The sequence below is a fragment of the Quercus lobata genome, chromosome 5 (assembly GCF_001633185.2).
Source record: "Quercus lobata isolate SW786 chromosome 5, ValleyOak3.0 Primary Assembly, whole genome shotgun sequence".
NCBI classification, from domain to species: Eukaryota; Viridiplantae; Streptophyta; class Magnoliopsida; order Fagales; family Fagaceae; genus Quercus; species Quercus lobata.
The window spans coordinates 26,412,015-26,426,490 of NC_044908.1; the positions used below are offsets into that span (position 1 = coordinate 26,412,015).

Genomic DNA, 14,476 nt, shown 5'->3' on the forward strand with positions numbered 1-14,476 from the left:
CATTTATTTGATTGCTTAGCAAACAGTTATGTATATGTATAGGATACTAAATTGTAATATCTGGTACTTCCCACATAAACATTCTGTTTGGTTGTTCTGTTTTGGTTGATATTGTTAGGGGATGGGTGCATGTACACGTGGGGAAGAGGCACGTTTGGGCAACTGATATTTAGGATCATCTGAATGCTTTTAATATATTGAATAAATTTTTGAGCATGATGGTAAAGATCTAGTTGGAGGAATCAACCCTATTGCTTTTAACCTTGCTCTTTCCTTTGTATTATACTTTGATGACTATCAGAAGTTCAAGCACTGTTTGAACTCAACTGATCTCATTAGTCGTTGCCAACAGGGTGTTATATAATACATATAGTTGGAGAAAGTAGAGAGAAAATAAACATTGTTGTTATTAGCATTAGTTCTAAGACACCAACAGATAGCCAAAGTAATTTTCCTATCGCCTTTGAAAATTAAACACCATTATAGAAAAGGCAAAGATAAATGAAAAGAGCACTGCAAACCCTGCAACCACAACGGCCACCACTCCAAGAAAATCTTGTTTGAATCTGAAGTAACTTCTGGCAAAATCCTCCACTGTTTTACCATTGTCAAGCATGTCCTTTACATCTCCAAATTGTGAAACTACCAATCCGTACAAGCTCCAAGCCACTGGACATGCCCAATAGTACCATCTCCACCATATAGGGATCCTCTGTTTTTGATCAAGAAGACAAATGAGATGAAAAGGAAAAATGAAAATAATTTAGTGATTGGTGTGTATGTCTGTAATTGGGAAACACTTAGACAAAAATAATTAATTAAAATAAGATGTGGTAAATACTCACAGTTCGTGGGATCAGGAATCCTGAAAAAAGGTTCCATATTCCATAATGTGAAGTACAATAATGTGAAGTACATGAAAAATAGATACCAAAAGAATTTGGCAGTAGTCCATTCAAATCCCATCAAGGAAAAAACTATGACAACATATACTGCAGCTTGTAAAAAAACATAAGGTAGCTCAACCATAACCTGTGCCAAAATGTGGAAATGGTATTAACACTCAAAATCATCCTTGAATCTTGATTATGCTGACTAAGTTGGTAAAATATTTTATTATAATTACTTGTGCAAATGCATATGATAAGGCTGAATACATTCCAGCAGCTCTTTCCCTATAGAAGACTGTTCGTTCAACATCGACAATCGGTTGAACAGATGAAGCATTTTGGACACCGAGGAACATGGTTGCAGCATACATAGAACCCATTGCATTAAAGATATTTTGCTGCTTCTTGCTGCAATTTTGAAATTTCAAGGTAAACATATATGTAACAGTAGACCGTAATAGTTTAAAAGTTCTCCACTATATGGTAACTTACGTTTTAGAGGCAAGGTCCCAGAACATTGTCCCAAATGTCAAGGCTGTGGCAATTGTGAAGTGCATTCTTGTAGCAGTGTATGGTGGGTTGCGCTAGTAGGACCAGTATTGTTTCCATAAGCAAGCCATGCATTGTATGAAAATTGATTGAGTACTGAGTTGGGAAATAGAGGTCCTCTAACCAGGAGCAGGCTTGCTCAATTCTTTAATAAGCTCTTTGTTTTTCCTGGTGCATTTGCAACACAATCATAGAAATTTCAGCTCAAATTCAAGGGAGGTACATTAACTGTGCCAAGAATCTTTTATGCACATTATCAAGAAGGTAGACTTCTTTTCTCTGTTGTAAACGTATAATGTAGTCGAATAATAAAGCATCAAACCTACCTGTATAGCTCAGAATGTTTGTATAGACTAGCAAAATCAACACCCAAAGCTATTTCTTCTGCTGGAGTGGTAACTTCCAATACATCCAAGTTGCAGGGTTGTAACCGTCTTTAATTTTTTGGACACCTTGGATGCTCTAGAAGGAGGGGGGTGGGTGGGAAGTTATATGCATTAGGAAGTCATAACACGGTTCAAATTTATCCACCAACATAAGTGATAACACAGATAAAAGTTCTATGGTTTATTTATTTTCTGGTTTTAAAATCAACCTACCTCAAAATACTTGTTAAGATGGAAAGAATAGCGGTCTAATGGCCCCACATATATCTCTTGTCCTCTGCGCTTCATTAGGAAAAGCTGCAACCTCATTATTTAATATTATACTTTTTTTTTTTTTTTTGACTGAATGGGTAGAATTATATTATAATAACGAGAAAAGTACAAGAGTAAAAAAAGAGGTCCTGAGATGATTCAGGGCTACACAGCCTAGCCTGACATCCAATCACCTATCCTCTCAAAGCCAAATTTTGCCCGTTGGTTTCCACTAAACCCTCTTGATTACTCCATGCAGGACGCACACAAGAAACATCATTTACCCAACCCCCTAAAGCCTATACCGTCCTTTGTTGAGCCACCAACTCCTGACATTCATGCAGAAAAGATATCGCACCACGAAGGATAATTTCGGGCAGAGTCTGAAAGTTCTCAAAACATAACTTGTTTCGTGCGTTCCAAATAGCCCATGCTATGGCTGACCGGCGCTCCATTTCCTCTTTTGGCAGTCTTTCCACCATACTTCGTGTCAAAGCGAGGAAGTCCGAAGCTTGAGCTGCGCTTTTTTGAGTTCTCCCCTTGACCAGGGTCCACACATTTCGTGCTAGGGGACACTCCCACAAGATGTGACACACCGTTTCTATAGGCTGATGACATATTGCACACCAAGGCTCCACCTGCAATTTTTTCCTATGCAGGTTATCCCGAGTTGGCAGGATATTGGAGCATGCCCTCCACAAGAAGTTTCTCACTTTAGGCGGAGTATTGAGCTTCCATACTGACTTCCAAAACCTCCCAATAACCCCAGCCATAGAGTGGTTCCCCAATGTCGGGTTCAAGAGTCTCTGCGCCACCCCATATGCTGACTTGACAGTAAATCTATTTGACTTGTTCTCGCTCCATATTAGTACGTCACTGGCTGCCGTATTGGTCAAGGGTACACGTAGAATATCTTCGCACGTGTGCCTTTCGAACCAAAAGGATAACTTGGTTCTATCCCATTGCCCCGTGTCTACATCCACCAACTCCGAAACCTTTTTTGGCCAAGGACAGGGCCGGCTGAAGCTATAGGCCACTTAGGCAGTGGCCTAAGGCCCCCACTGATAAATAGGCCCCCAAATAGTAATAATATATTATATAATATTTTATAATATCCCATCAAAAAATTGTATAGTTTGAAAAAAAATTGTCTTAATCTTGAATATTTTCTCACACATGAAACTTATTCTGATATTGATGGCTTAGATTTATTTTTAGAACTAAAAGTTTTAAAAGAAGTTTTACAAATAAATGAAAACTCTCCGATTAATGTACTAAATTATATAAAGAGATTAGAATCTTTTCCAAATGCATGTATTACAGTTGCTTCTGCGTAAATAAGTTTTTCAAGATTAAAATTAATAAAATCCTATTTAAGATCAACTATGTCACAAGAAAGATTAAGTGGATTAGCCATATTACCAATTGAAAAGGAAATGTTAGCGGAACTTGAATGCAAAAATTTAATTAGTAATTTTGCCTCTCAAAAAGCAAGAAAAATAAATTTTAATTGAAAAAAATATATGAATTTATAATTAAATATAATAAAAGGCCCAATTTAAAGATTTCGCCTAGGGCCCCCAAATTCATTGAGCCGGCCCTGGCCAAGGACCTTTCCTTCTGAAACATGGTGGTCGAAGCAGCCAGTTGTGAGTAGCAATGTCTACTGATGAACCACTTCCAACTTTCCATATTGACCCTTCGAGGATTACTCCCGAGCTTGTAGTAAACTTCTCCACAAGTACGATGGGTTGCTTCCTAGATCAGCTTCCAAGAATGACACTCTAGGGAAATACCTAGCTTTGTATACTCTGAAAAACAGAGAGTTTTGCTGGTGTATCAGTCGCCAGCGATGATAGAGTTGATATCATTACATATGATAGGCTAAAAACGAATTGACCCCTTATGATAAATTAATTGATTAGTTAGTCAAGTTTATTAATTAATCAAATTAACATACAAAGTGCGTGGTAGCACAAACAAATCACCAATAAACTAATTATGCAGCGGAAAATAAATAACACGGTGATTTGTTTACGAATAGAAAAAACCTAATGTCAAAAACCCCACCGGATGATTTTCAGGTCATTACTCCCGAAATTCCACTATTATCAAAACAAGCGGTTACAAGTAAATGAATCTCAATACCTTATACCAACCTACAGTTAAACCCTTATCCCAATACCCAATTGAACTTGTTCTGTAGTGACAATTTCCCTTTTGATGCACGGCTCCCAAGTACGTGACTAACCAATATGTGGATCCCAGTACGCGACTTCAATTACCAACTAAAAAAGGTTGTTGGCTGTAAAGTTATTCAGTTCATCCCAACGATGAAGATCACGAAGATGCTTGGTCACAAAACCCTATGGTACACATACATAGAAACTTTTTTACAAGAATGATGAACTAGGGCAAAACTTTGTCTCCGGTTACAAATTACTTGAACAAACTTTGCTCAACACTTGTGTAACTTGTGTACACTTTGACGGCCCTTAAAATAATCATTTTATATGTCTAGGGTTAGAAGAAAAGAATGCCCAAACACATAATCACAGATTATAGTCAAAACAGAACTGGAATTCTGTTTTTCATAAAACTTGACAGATATCTGTCTGTCGAGGTGAGGTCGAGCAACTGTCGAGCCTCGAGGCTGGAACAACTCTTTAAGCTCGATGGATAGCTAGCTGTCGAGCTTTAATAAACAACACTTCTTCAACTTAAATCTTGGACAGACTTGCATGTCTTCAATACTTGATCTTAAAACATAATTTCTTGAAGTATTAAACACATCCTAGATCTACTCAAATACAAGTAAAGTGCGTTTTTTCAAAGGATAAGCCAATTACGTAAAATAGTAACATATGTTCCTAACAAGTAAATCACATATGTCCTAACAATCTCTCCCTTTGGCAATCCGTGACAAAACCACAACAAACAAATGAATATATGAGAGAAGTCATAAATCACTCAACTCATATTCACTTGTTGAATACAATAAAATCTATCCTAACACAAACTCTTGAAAAAAATTTGCAAGAAGAGAGTTTATGGCAAGTACACCTTGACAACCTGTATTTCTGAAACACTTTTAAACAAAACTCATCAAGGCATCTTTGTGTGAAACAAAAATAATAGATTGCATACACATAATAAGAAGCATGTGCATAAAGAGAGAAAAGAAATAACACATGTAAGGGTAGGTGAAAGAAACATACATCAACATATAAAAAGAAGATAAGTACAATATATGTCAAAATGGTCACAAGACCCATGTACAAGAATAAATGTATCTAAAATAGAGAAAAGAAAAAGATACATGTAATCCTCACTACATCCCTCAAATATCAATACTCCCCCTAACAAAATGTCCTATACTAACTCTCCCCTTAAGAATGACTACTCTCATATCCAAAACTATTCCCCTTTTCTGTCATGAGTGACAAAGGGTAAGAGTGTTAAGTAGACATCTCATCGATAGAGCTAGCATCTCCATCATCATCATAAGCATCATCGTCATCACCATCATCATCATCCTCAGACTCGGAAGCCACTAGAGGAGGTGGTGGAGGAGAAGCCTCAGAAGCAAAACCACCCATGGTCGCTTGTCGCCATGCAATACAACCGACACAAATGTTCACCTGATAAAACTCCGTAGAGAGAGTATCAAGGTGAGCATCCATGTACTATAGCTACGCCATGATGTCTCCTAGAGTTACATCACCCAAAGAAGCAAAGGGAGCAGATGTGGATAGAGCAGAACGAGACGGAGTAGAGCAGGAGGGAGGAGCTGCCGAATCTGACTGCCAAGACCGAAATTGCGCCTTGCTACGTTTAACGGTAGTGTAGTCTATGGCACACATGACAAGAAAATGGTCGAAAGAGGGAAAAGGAACAGAAAAATGGCATAGAATCCGCATGATAGCCGTAGGGAAAATGAGCTTATCACGGGTGGCCGTATCCCTATATACATCTAAGATAGAAAGAATGAAATGTGAAGAAAAATCTATAGTGAGGTGCTTTAATAAAGACAACAAAAATCGAGCACGAGGCTCTGTGATAGAGTTATAGTGTGATAGTGGGTACAAAACAAAAGTCATCACCATGTTCATGAATCTAGGACCTTTAGCAAAAGACCGACATGGTGAGAACTAACGATCACCCCAATCCGCGGGACGCTCATAGAAAGCGGAAATCATCTCATCTTTGGACACAGTCCACAAACACTCACAACCGGGGTAATCAGGATGCTCTACCCTCGGAACATGAAGCACATCTGCAACAAGCTGCGATGTGACTACAATGCTCGTACCACGAACGCAAGTAGAAAAGAGGGGTACTAAAAAAATCGAAACCATGGCATGTTGGAGTAAAACTCCTGGATCAGCACGGTTGGACAAGTGACTGGGACGTCACATAGTGACTCGCATCCCTGACTATGAATGACAGTGGGAAGGTCAGTGTCGGCGAAGTCCGCCAAAATGACTCGGCGTTCCAAAGGAACACTCGTCGAGAAAAGTTCTCCAAGAAGTCCTTTCGGGCATCCTCATCATGAAACCAAATATGAGAAGGAGTAGGATTAGAAGAAGACAATGCCCTAGAACGCAAAGGGTTCTGGGACAGAGCAGACTTACGCTTAGGTGTCATAGACACGACTAACGTAAACAGAAAGAGAGGGAGAGAAAGAGAGACAATCAGAAAGCAATTCAAATATAACAAGCATATTGAAAAGAGAGTACGTATGCATGAGGAATGCATGAACATGTGATATGCAAAAAAAATTGCATTATGGGCTCAGCCCAATCCAATCCTACCAGCACACAATCAAATGCACACATCTAAAATGCATGATAATACTGTTATTATGCTAATGTGATGCAATGCATGAGATTTTAAATTCATTTAATCAAAAACCCATCCCAAAATTTTAAAAATAACTCATCAATTTTGAGAAACCCCAAAAAATTTCAAAAAGCCTAAAACCTAGGTCTAAATGCATGAAATGCATGAAGAATGAGAGAAAAAGAACACATACCAAGTGATTTGAAGCAAGGAAAGGCTAAAAATCACGTGGGCTGAAGGTTTAGACAAAGAAGAAAGTGTTTAGGAGGAGAATAGAAGCAGATAGATCGAGTGAGATTGAAAAAAATGAGAACCGAATCATGACAACCCAATATGTAGAGCTTGAGTAATTCTCGACAGAAAGAGGTGTCAAGAGGTGTCGAGAAAGGTGACGAGGATTTTGTCGTCGACAGATACAGCTGTCGAGAAAGTGTCGAGGTACAAAAACATTAGACAAAGGAGATGAGGCTCGATCGATCCACCTGGTGTCGAAAAGCTATCGAGGATCCAGGAACTTTCTCATTCGATCCACCAGTTATCTAGGATCTGTCGAGATTGTGATAAGAAAAGACCTTAAGAGCTCGACAGATAGCCAAGTATTGAGGAGGTGTCGAGATTGCTTAAAAATCGTTTTTCAAGAAGGGAAAAACACAGATATGAATGCAATCAAGTATGCAACTCAACCAAAGATCCAAGCAACATTTTAAGCTCTCAAAATTATCTCTCAACAAAAATTTTAAGCACAATGATCCCAAAAACACACACACACACACACACTAAACAAGTTTAACCAATTTTATATTTTAAAAATAAGTTAAGACAGTTTAGTGAACATACATTAACACATGTAAAACCTTGTGATAGCCAAATCACATTATACCTGCACATGTATCAAAAGTAGCAAAGAATGTTGCGTGTTGTGTGTGATAAACATTGTAAGATTGCATAAATGTATACATGTTATGACGATTTAAGATATGAGAAAATCACTTTAACTCACACACAATCATAACTATTTGATGGGGACTATTACCTTCGAGGTACATCCTATAACTCCCACATTTCCTAGAATACACGTTTCCAATCATATTTAAAGCACTTTGATCTTTTAGCTTTTTATTTTCTTTGCTTATTTTATTTAAGCGAATCATGCATGAGCATATAAAAGAGAGAAAAGAAATATCCAATGATGGTAAGCATTTGACATTCCAATTTTGCTATGCCGAAGCATATAAATGTCATTGACACTGCCCTTTTGCTATGCCGAAGCATACAGGTGTCCTATTATGATTGGTGGGCAACAATGGTGAGATGGTTATTTATGCCTTTATCTTAAAATTTTCTAGTCCTTCCTGTCAAAAAGAATGATACGAGTGTTAAGTACAAGAGATAACTTAATCTTACTCATCACAAACAAGAGTCACAAAGCTCACTTGCTTAATTGTGCATAGAGATGCTTATCTAAGTTACAAGAGATACAAAATTTAGAAAACTTTGTTTCAATGGCCATCCAAGGTACACAAGTACCAATGTACACATAATACACACTGTTTTTGTATTTTTCTAATTTTTCAATTTTTTTTATAATTTTTATATTAAAAACAAAATAATCAAAACTGAAAAAAAAAAAAAATGTTAAACAATGCAAAGTATAAAAACTAGACTGACTCAAAACTTGAAAGCAAAACACACAAGTAATGCACACATAAAAACAAGAAGAGAGAGAAAAAAAAGTGATAGAATCACTTGGAGCCATTTTCCTTTCACACCCTGGAAGAACCTTTCCTTTGATTAAACCCTTGAACTAGTGGTGAGGGGGAAGAATTAAAACCGTTCAAGTTCAAAAGGAACATAAGGGCTTTAAAAAGATCTCCAAGGGGAGCAAGAGAGGATTGAAGCTGATTCTGGCTTCCATATGCTATCATGTCGTTGCTCTGTTGAGTGGCAAGCCACTTATAGCAATTTGGTTGAGTATGACCGGTAACTCCACAATGATGACAGAGATGTTGCTTCTTTTGTTTAGACTTTTAAGAGTTAACCTTCTTAGCCCTAGGGTTCTTAACTTCCTTCTTATCTTGCTCAGGGGGTACTCCTAAGATAGATTTTCTCTCGTCTAAGTTCTCACTAGCTAAAACAGTTTTAACATTATTATTCTCAATTTCAACATTATTGCTAGGAGGAACAAAAACAGTAGTACTAGTAGAAACAGTATTAGAGGAAGAGAAACCATATCCTAAACCTGTTCGAACAGAAGCAGATTTCTGAAACCTAAGCATCTCATCAAGCTTTGCACTTCAAGTCCTCTCTAATTGAGCTCTGACTTAAAACAGCTCCGCTTCAAGCTTCTTAGTCTTTTCAGCCAAGAAATTATTCTCGTACCTCAGTGTTCCAATAGTCTGATTAGCCTCATCAAACTTTATGGACAGCTCTTCACGATCAAGTTCCACATCACTGAGCTTCTTGGTGGTCAGCCTGTAAAGTTTCTCATATTTCTCAAAAAGCTTGTATAATTTCTCATAGGCTATATGGATATCATCTTGATCATCTATCTTCTCAAACTTGGATTCCACCAATTCCTCTTCTTCAACCATATCTTCAACAATCTCATCAGTAGGATTAACAGTGGCAGTGAAGGCATTCAAGATTCCGTCATCCTCATTGTTAGAATCATCCTCAGGCTCGGTGTCGCTCAAGGTAGCAGTAAGTGCCTTGCTTTTCCCAATGCTCTTGAGATATGTAGGACACTCTTGTTTCATGTAACCGAAGCCTTGACACCCAAAGCACTTAGGTCCTGCGAGAACAGTGTACTGACCGCCATCCCTTGCATCCTTCTTCCCTTTGTCTTGGATCTTAAATTGAGAAGAATTGGATTGCCTACAATCTTTGTTGAAGCCCTTTCTATTGGCATTCTTCATAAACTTCTTGAATTGCCTGGTGATGTAGGACTTCATCTTAGAATCTTCATCATCTGAAGACTCATCTGTCTCACTGCTCTTGGCCTTCGGTGCCATGCTCTTACCTTTACCCATCTTGCCAATCCTAGTCAGCCCTAGCTCATAGGTCTGTAGATTTCCAACCAACTCTGTCAAAGGAATCTTGTCAATGTCCTTTGATTCCTCGATTGTCGTAATCTTAGCATGGAATCTCTCAAGTAAAGATCTGAGCACCTTTCTCACAATCTTGGTGTAACGACCCTGCCCCAACTATGTAGATATTGCCCGCTTTGGGGCCTCATACCCCGCACGGTTTTTGTTCTCTCTCAAAGCACATAACAGTGGGCGAAAAGGCCTCTACACATTGAAGGGAGGACATTCCTTATAAACACATTCTCATGTGCTTCCCTAGGTGATGTGGGATTCCATGGAATGCAATACCTCCCTTTTTGGATCACTACAATCCACCCCCCTTACGGGCACATGCATCCTTGCGTGTGGGGCCTACACTTCTGATTGTAGTAACCCAAAAAGGGGGTCTTACATTCCATGGAATCTCACATCACCTAGGAAAGCACATGAGAATGTGTTTATAAGGAATGACCTCCCTTCAATGTGTAAAGGCCTTTTCCCCAGCGCAACTTGGGGAAGAATGATCAGAGGAGGAAAGCACAAGGGAGAGTGTTTTCACTTACACCACAAGACATTCAAGCTTCGGATACTGTGGTTACAGGTATCCTCCCTTTATTCTCAAACTTTGCTAAAACTCTATTTGATTCTGGATTTACACACTCTTTCATTTCCTCTTGATATGCTAAGTTATGTGATAAGAAATCTGGACTTATGGGTTATAACTTGTCTGTGGCCACACCTATAGGTGATTCTTTGGTGTGTAACTCTATGCTTAAGTCTTGTGTCATCCAAATTGAGGATAAGGAAATGTCAGCAGATTTGATTTTGATGGACATGTATGACTATGATGTAATTTTGGGAATGGACTGGCTAGCGGCTTATCATGCTAGTGTAGATTGTTTTAGAAAAGAAGTGGTGTTTCGGCCTCTAGGAGAACCTGAATTTCGGTTTAAGGGCTCTAGGATGCATGCTTTACCTAGGGTGATATCAGCCCTTCGAGCTAAGCGTTTGTTACGGAAAGGATGCCAAGGGTACCTAGCTTATGTGGTGGACACTAGGAAAAAGGTATTGAAGTTGGATGATATCCCTGTTATAAGGGAGTTTCCTAATGTCTTTCCTGAAGACCTACCAGGGATACCTATAGATAGCGAGATTGAATTCTCTATTGATTTACTCCCTGGAACTTCTCCTATTTCGAAAGCACCATATCGGATGGCACCAACTGAACTTAAGGAACTCAAGGAACAATTACAAGAACTCCTTGATAAGGGGTTCATCAGACCAAGTGCATCTCCTTGGGGTGCACCGGTTTTATTTGTGAAGAAAAAGGATGGGATTATGAGGTTGTGTATTGACTATCGTGAGTTGAACCAGGTTACTGTGAGAAAAAAATACCCTTTCCCTCGTATTGACGATCTATTTGATCAATTACAAGGGGCACAAGTCTTCTCTAAGATTGACCTTCGTTCTGGGTATCACCAGTTGAAAATCAAGGGTGAAGACATACCCAAGACAGTTTTCAGGACTAAGTATAGGCACTATGAATTCTTGGTAATGCCTTTTGGATTGACCAATGCTCCTACTGCATTTATGGCCTTGATGAATGGGTGTTTCATGAGTACTTAGACCACTTTGTTATTGTCTTTATTGATGACATCCTAATCTTCTCCAAAAGTATGGAAGAACATGAAGAGCACTTGAGAATTGTTTTTCAGATTTTGAGGAAGAACAAAAACCATGAGGCGTATGAGGCCCCAAAGTGGACAATATTTACACAGTTGCGGCGAGGTCGTTACAGATGGTATTAAAGCCATGCCCCAGCCGGAAGTGTGGGCCCCACACGTGAGGACGCGTGTGCCCGTAAGGGGGGTGGATTGTAGTGACCCAAAAAGGGGGGTCTTGCATTCCATAGAATCCCACATCGTCTAGGGAAGCACATGAGAATGTGTTTATAAGGAATGACCTCCTTTCAATGTGTAGAGGCCTTTTCCCCCACTGCTGTGTGTTTTGAGGGAGAATAAAAATCGTGAGGGGTATGAGACCCCAAAGCGGACAATATCTACACAGTTGGGGCGGGGTTGTTACCCCAGATGGAAAATACTTGCGACACACATTTAATCACTATAGAATCCCTAGGTAGATGGAATCCTAGCGTGAAGAGGATTACGAAAGATACGCGCGTAAATAAAGATCTTTTCTACAAGGAAATGTCTTGTCCATCACGTTTAGGACTATTCAAGAGGATTCCTATAAAGAAAAGACTTCTACGCCAAGGAAGAGAGGCCAACCTTCTACTATTATAAAAGCCCCAATACCCTCACAAATCAAGGTACGCATAATTTACCCCTCTCTAGCACTTTAGAGTTGTGAGAATAGTTCTAACTTGACATTCAGAGGGTATTCGGCCGGCAACACACCAGTGCTCTTTGTTAAGTCTTCTCTCTTTTCTTTGTAGATATCGTTACAAGCGTGCAAGGATCGTATAACTCATTGGTGATATTTACGGCATCATCAATAGGCAAAGGGCTGAAATTCCAATAGTTTGCGAGCTGGCCGAATACCCTTCGAATATCAAGTTAGAACTATTCTCACAACTCTAAAGTGCTAGAGAGGGGTAAAGTGCTAGAGCCGGCCGAACCGAACCGAACTGAACGGCATCATCAATAGGCAAAGGGCTGAAATTCCAATAGTTTTCTAGTCAACCAAACCAACTCACCGTTCACTGCCTCCATCAATTGCTTCCCTCTGTAGCATAAATTCCACATGCCGCATATAGACAGTTACGACGGAGTCAAGGATCCTATAGATCACTTGGAGACCTTCAAGACCTTGATGCACTTTCAAAGAGTTACAGACGAAATCATGTGTAGGGCCTTTCCTACAACGCTAAAGGGTGCTGCGAGAATTTGATTTAGTCGGTTAACGCCTGGCTCTATCAGTACTTTCAAGGAGCTGAGCGCTCAGTTCACTTCGCACTTCATTGGAGGGCACAGATACAAGAAGTCAATTACATGTCTGATGAACATTAAGCAGTAGGAGGACGAGACACTGAGGTCCTACATAACTCGTTTCAACAAGGTGGCCTTCTCAATTGACGAGGCGGACAACAAGATACTCGTGGCAACATTCATTAATGGGCAACGAAAGGGTAAGTTCCTGTTTTCTCTGTACAAGAACAATCCAAAGACCATGTCGGAAGTGCTTTACAGGGCTACCAAGTATATGAACGCGGATGACGCACTGTTGGCCCGCGAGGATAAGCCCAAAAAAAGAGAAAGACAGGAGGACACACGACAGGATAGGGGGCCCAAAGTGGCTAGGATCGGAGAACGACGGGATGATAGACGCTCCAAACCCCTCACTGGGAGATTCATAAGCTTCACCTCGTTAACTGCCCCAATAGATCAGGTCTTGATGCAGATCAAAGACGAAGGAACCCTGACGTTCCCCGACAAGTTGAAGGGAGATCCCAGTAAGAGACCAAGGGATAAGTACTGCCGCTTCCATCGAGACCATGGACTCGACAGAACTAATTGCTACGATCTAAAATAGTAGATAAAGGCCCTTATAAGACAGGGGAAACTACAGCGGTTCGTTAGCAAGGAGAGAGCGGATCCACTCCAAGAGCAGACCCCACGACAGGAGAATGAGCGCCCAAGGCCGCCCATTGGAAACATAAGAATGATCGTAGGGGGCACAACAACCTCTAGGTCATCCAAAAAAGCCAGGAAAACCTACCTAAGAGTGGTTTAGAATGTCCAGCTCACGGGCACTGTACCCAAGATGGCACAGATCGACAACCCCATAATAGGATTTTCAGAAGAAGATGCTCGAAGGCTGTATCACCTACATGACGACGCACTTGTTGTCAGCCTAAGGGTAGGAGACTACAACATGCACCGGGTTCTAATCGACAACGGTAGTTCGGCAGATATCTTGTATTACTCGACTTTTCAATAGATGAGAATTGACAGAGAACAGTTGGTCCTGGTTAATGCCCCTCTAGTTGGTTTTAGAGGGATGAGAGTGTTCCCATCGGTGTAGTCACATTGACAGTAACGGTGGGAGATTGCCCCCAGCAGATCACTAAGGAAGTAACATTCCTGGTGGTCGACTATTCGTCCACTTACAATGCCATTCTCGAACGACCCACCCTTAACTCATGGAAGGCTGTAACTTCAACCTACCATTTAATGATCAAGTTCTCAATGGATTATGGAGTAGGAGAATTGCGTGGAAATCAGGTGGCAGGACGAGAATGCTATATTGCTATGCTAGAGATGGATGATCAATAGTAAATAATGTGCATAGGAGAACAACGGACAATAGCAAAGCCAGTTGAAGAGTTAGAAGAAGTAATCCTTGATGACTCAAGGCCAGAACGGACGACTAGAGTGGGTACATTGGCAAGCTGGCCGATGCACTAAGACCTCATGGCATTCTTAAGAGACAATCAAGACGTGTTCGCATGGAGTCATGAGGATATGCCAGG

General features: G+C 40.1%; 1 pseudogene; it reads right to left on the bottom strand.

The window, feature by feature from the left end:
- Positions 1-454: 454 nt before the first annotated feature.
- LOC115990260 lies at positions 455-2,134 on the bottom strand (annotated as a pseudogene).
- Between the last annotated feature and the right edge of the window lie 12,342 nt (positions 2,135-14,476).